The following is a 6,338-nucleotide window of genomic DNA, read 5'->3' on the forward strand; positions in this document are numbered from 1 at the left end:
CTGTTTTTAATCAGCATCTCTTGCTCTTGTCTTTAAGAATCAGGCAAGTCTACATCTGACACCTGTGGTTATTAATAAAGATACACATCAAAGTTTTGGAAGACTGACAGACAGAAATAAAACGCTTGGCAACAAAAGCATAACAGATAAAAAAGAAAAATTGATAAGCTGGATCTCATTAAAATAAACCTTTCCTCTGCTTAAGGTACTTGTTTTGATTTGTATATAGATGCCCTATTTTATGTAAACAATTTGCTGGAAAGGTGATCTTTCTGCCTCAATTAAATTGTTCTTAAACCTTTGACTTCTATAAAAATTCAGTAGGATTCATTCACTTGTGTTTGTTGTAAATCTACTTTGTTCCATATATTTTATCTTTATTATTGTAACACAGAAGGCAGACACTCTTTGTTAGACAAAACCTGAAGAGAGAAAAGACTAAAGTTCATTTTCCTATTGATATGCACATTTACATTTTTAACCTAAGTATTTTTACTTACTAGCACATTACTTGAAATTATTTCAAATATGAAGTCATATACAGGATAATAAATTCTTGTGATTGTAAAATTAATAGGTGATTATGTGTTTATTAATCTACTAATAATACAATGTTTGAATACTGTAGTAAGCTTTAACACTAAGGAGAATATTTCTTTACACTTTGCTCTTTTAAAATTTTAGTTCACAGAGGTCTAATACTTTATCATGAATTTTACAATATCCTAATGTGTTTCTCTGCGCAAAACAGCTTGCTGGGGTTCCAGTAGAAATTTTAGTAAACTTAAAAGTCAGTTCAAGAACTGACATTCTCACTATGTTGAGTCTTCCAGTTCATAAACATGGTAAAGTTTATCCCCCTCATTTTAAAGGTTCTGTTTGATTTCTTTCATTAACATTTTATAATTTTAAGGACACAGATGCTCTTGGTTTTGGTAGATATATAACTATATATTTTCTATTAATTGAACAAGTATAAGTACCATTTGATTTTTTTTTTTAATTTCATGTTTTAGTGTTGATCTTTTATCCTGCAACCTTTCTAAATTTACTAACTCATTCTATAAGGAACTTAGGTATGGGTTTTGTGTGTAATTTTTTAGATTCTCAGAAATTTCTTAAATAGTTCTATTATCTGTGAATAAGGAGAGTTGGATGCCTTTCTGTTCCTTTTACATCAAGTTTTGGAGAAACAATGTTTCCTACTTCCCAATAAGAGCGCTAGAGATTCAGAGTAGTGAAGAGAAGAGAGTAGGCATCAGCCTAGAATGTCAGGTGCCCAGACTAGGCACATCAGAGAATAATCTTTAAACTTCAGTGCATCGCCCTTCCTCCCTTTGCTTTTTCAGAATAATTTTACATGTCATCTGGTCTTATCTTTTTGTAACTTACACTCATCTTACATGTGTAGGTTCATCTTTTTTTTTCTTTTTTTCGGAGCTGAGCACTGAACCCAGGGCCTTGCGCTTGCTAGGCAAACGCTCTACCACTGAGCTAAATCCCCAACCTAGGTTCATCTTTATATTTAATATCATGCTTGTTTTAAGGCTTTTCAGGCATTTGATCCTGCAGGCAAGCTTTTCTGTTAGTGGATTTCTACTCTAAACTTCTGGGGTTTTTTTTTTTGAGGGGTAGCTTAGCAGAATTTGTGGGGGTGCAGTTTTATGAATGGGCATTATCAAGGGTCTGGTGTTTTCTATTTATCTGTAGCTGGTAATTTGCCCCAGGAAACTTTGTGAATGAACCACCAGATTATATTTTTTACAGTATTCTTGGCTAATTACAATACCTAGAATTATATGTAGTGTGATGTTTTCAGTATAATTTCTAACTACGTTCTAAATACGTATCCTTATACCCACAGGTGAGTGTATTTTTTACCCTCCATCAAAGAAGCTTTCTTTGCAAAAATAAAAATGGAGGTCATCACACAACCAGAGTTGATCAGAAGAAGATGAGGAGAAAGAGAAGGAACAAGATGATGATAAGGGATTCCGGAGTGATAGTGATGGAATATCCAGACCCAAGAAGAATACATCTTTAATACAACTCAAGTACATAAAGTTTAGGAAAGAACATGGAAGAGAAGGCATCAAGACTATATAAGCCAGAGAACCAGAGAATGTTCTCTTAGAAATGACAGGAAACTATACCCCCAATACATCAACAATGTGGCTGTGTATACAAAACTTGAACAAAAATGACACCCTTAGGCATGCTAACATGGAACTAGGAATTCTGAAGGGGTCCCATCCCTAAACAAAGAACTAAAATTCAGGAATGCTGAGAGTGGAGGAGTCTTCTCCAGAGATAATGCCCCATCTTACATTGATTATCTAATATGACGTGGTTATCCCCAAATCATATACATACAAGTAATGTGTTTGTGTGTGTGTGTGTGTGTGTGTGTGTGTGTGTGTGTGTGTAAAAGCCATGATCTCAAAATTGAACAAGGAAGGTAAGTAGAAGGAGTTGGAAGAGGGAAATGGAAAATGATGTAATGTTTAATTTTAAAAGCAACAAATGTATGTATGTATGTATGTATGTATGTATATATGTATGTCTATGATAAAGAAGTAATCAAAATGTATGGCTAATTATGACATGCTTAAGTAGAAAACTAGAGTGAAATGTAGGTTATTTCTCTTAAATCAAACTTGTTCTTGGACATTTTCATACATGTATACAATGTATTCTGATTACTTCCCTTTCCATTTTGCAACCCTACCTTGTCTCAGTCGCAATTTTATGAACCCTTTCTCTTCCCTAGTAATTGCTTTTCCATATTCATGTGGGTTTATTTTGTTTTGAGACCCAGTAGGTTTAATGGGACATCTGTGTGCCTATGGTCTCAAACACTCTGTCTTTTGGAGCTTGGTAAGTTAAACAGTGATCATTCAACTGATGGTAGTGACTCCCCAATTCCAGGAATCTATTATTGGCCACTAGATCAATGATGGTAGTACTTCTTGAGTACCTCCATCACCCATGTTTGCCTATTGAAAGATCTCTTCTTGTGCAGGCTTAATGCAGGCATTGAGTTCATAGTACTGAGGTCATTACTGGAATGACTATATCACATCAGAAGATAGCATTCCATACTCTTCTTCCTATATTCTAACTCACATTCTTATTCAGCTATGGTAAAGACAAAAGATCAGAATATGACTGCCATTCAAAAAGTTTCTAGTAACAGGTCCACTAGGTGGATGCCCAGCTCAAGGAGAGGAGGGCACATAGAGATGTGCTGTAGTCTCTCAGTAAGTGAAGGAAGAAAAGACATGGAGAAAATAAATCTTTTTGTGGTTGACACAGAAAGGAATATACAAAGCATGATAGGCAAGTTTAGGATTGACTAGTTTGAGTAATTTTGGTTGGTGCAAGTCCACAGGGATTATTCCTAGTCTTCTGTTGTTTGTCCTACAAATGATGAGGGTAGGATGTTCTTGAATCTGACAGATGAGGGTATGACTGGAGCTGTAATTAGTTTGCATGTGAAAGGAATCTTACACTATTTTTCCATATGAACTAACCTTGTCAATTCTTCCACAGTCAGCAAATGCCCAAGAAGATTAGGTAAATAGAACACAGAAACTAGAAAGTATAGTTGTTACCAAAACCTCCACCATTAAGTTGTGCATGTTGAGAGTATGCCTGCCTTGTTTTTGATTTACGGGGTGGTGGACTTGTACATATTCTTTATTGAGAAAGTTCTCCTATATTTCTAGGTAGCTGAGGGTGAAGTATGTATGGGTGGTAGAGTTTGTTGAATATTTTTCTGCAACAATTAGCATGATCCTCTTTTCCCTGTTAACATGGAGGATTCCATTGACTGAGTTTTGAATATTGAAAGAAGCAAAGAATAAACAAGATCTGAAATAAATCCTGTCATACACTTCTGAATTTCAATTGGTTGTTTTAGTAAGGATATTAACCTCAATATTCATAAGGGTTATTGGTCTATAGCTTTTTCTTTCTCACATTTTACACTATGACTGATTTCAATGCCACAGTAACACCAGGCTCAAATCATGAATTGTAAAGTTTTCTATTCTTTAGAAGAGACTTATAAATGGGCATTAATTCTTCTTTAAATATTTGCTAGAATTCTCTAGTGAAGCTGTCTGGCTTGGAGATTTCATTTTTGGAAGATTTTTAATAATTAATCTACTTTCTTCAATGTTTATTGAATGGCTCAAATTATCTATTTTATTTAGCTTGATGTTGACAATTTGTGGGTTTTTTTTAGGAATTGGTCTGTTTCCTCCTAAGTTTTAAAATTCTTTTATGATTATAAATTTTTAATAGCACTCTCTGCTGAATATATGATAACATGTTCTTTGTTCCTTTCTTTTTTATTGGATATTTTTATTTACATTTCAAATGTTATTCCCTTTCCCGGTTTCCCAGACATAAATCCTCTATCCTATCACCTTTCTTCTATAAGGGTGTTCCCTCTCCAAACACCTCCCCCCCCATATTTTCCTATGATAAGGGTCCAGCATTGACAGGACCAAGGGCTTCCCCTTCCACTGGTGCCCTTACTAGGCTATTCATTGCTACCTATGCAGTTGGATCCCAGGGTCAGTCCATGTGTAGTCTTTGGTTAATGATTTAGTCCCTGGGAGCTCTGATTGGTTGGCATTATTGTTCTTATGGGGTTGCAAGCCCCTTCAGCTCTTTCAATCCTTTCTCTAATTCCTCCAACCAGGACCCCATAATCAGTGATGTATTTTCCTGCTAGCACTCACCTATACATTTGACATGCTATAGGTGTGCCTCTCAGGAGACAGCTAGATCAAGCTCCTGTCAGTATGCACTACTTAGCTTCATCAATCTTTTCTAGTTTGGGTGGCTGTGTGTATTTGTGTGTGTGTGTGTGTGTGTGTGTGTGTGTGTGTGTGTGTGTGTGTGTGTGTGTGTGTGTGTTTGCTGTATCCCCAGGTGAGGCAGGCACAGAATGGCCATTCCTTCAGTCCCTGCTTCAGCCATTGCCTCCATATCCCCTACTACAAATATTTTTGTTTCCCCTTTTAAGAAGGAATGAAGCATCCACACTTTGTCATCCTTCCTCTTGAGCTTCCTGTGGTCTGTGGGTTGCACCTTGGGTAATTCGAGCTTTTGGGCTAATATCCACTTATCAGTGAGTACATACCATGTGTGTTTTTCTGTGATTGTGTTACCTCACTCAGGATGATGTTTTCTAGTACAATGAATTTGCCTATGAATTTTATGAAGTCATTGTTTTTGATAGCCGAGTAATATTCCATTGTTTAGATGTCCCACATTTTCTGTATCCATTCCTCTGTTGAAGGGCATCTGAGTTCTTTCTGGCTATTATAAATAAGCCTGCTATGAACATAGTGGAGCATGTGTCTTTGTTGTATGTTGGAGCATCTTTTGAGCATATGCCCAGGACAGGTATAACTGGGTCCTCAGTCAGTGCAGTGTCCAATTTTCTGAGGAATCTCCAGACTGATTTTCATAGTGGTTGTACCAGTCTGCAATCCCATCAACAATGGAAGAGTGTTTCTTTTTCTCCACATCCTTGCTAGCATCTGCTGTCACCTGAGTTTTTGATCTTAGCCATTCTGATTGGTGTGAGGTGGAATCTCAGAGTTGTTTTGATTTGCATTTCCCTGATGATTAATTATGTTGAACATTTCTCTAGGTACTTCTCAGCTATTTGATATTCCTCAGCTGAGAATTCTTTGTTTAGCTCTTTACCACATTTTAAATAGGAGTATTTGGTTCTCTGGAGTCTAACTTCAGAACTTCCTGAGTTTTTTGTATATTTTAGATATTAGCCCTCTATCAGATGTAGGATTGGTAAAGATCTTTTCATAATCTATTGGTTGCCGTTTTGTCCTAACAACAGCGTCCTTTGCCTTACAGAAGCTTTACAGTTTTATGAGGTCCCTTTTGTCGATTCTTGATCTTAGTGCATAAGCCATTGGTGTTTTGTTCAGGAAATTTTCCCCAGTGCCCATGTGATTAAGACTGTTTCCCAATTTTTCCTCTATTAGTTTGAGTATATCTAGTTTGATGTGGAAGTTCTTGATCCACTTGGAATTAAACTTTGTACACAACAATAAGAATGAGTCGATTTGCATTCTTCTACATGGTGACCTCCAGTTAAACCAGCACCATTTGTTGAAAATGCTATCTTTTTTCCATTGGATGGTTTTGGCTCCTTTCTCAAAAATCAAGTGACCATAGGTGTGTGTGTTCATTTCTGGGTCTTCAATTCTATTCCACTGATCTATCTGTCTGTCTTTGTACCAACACCATACAGTTTTTATCACTATTACTCTGTAATACTGCTTGAGGTCAGGGAT

This window comes from Rattus norvegicus, chromosome X, assembly GCF_036323735.1.
Source record: "Rattus norvegicus strain BN/NHsdMcwi chromosome X, GRCr8, whole genome shotgun sequence".
Lineage (NCBI taxonomy): Eukaryota > Metazoa > Chordata > Mammalia > Rodentia > Muridae > Rattus > Rattus norvegicus.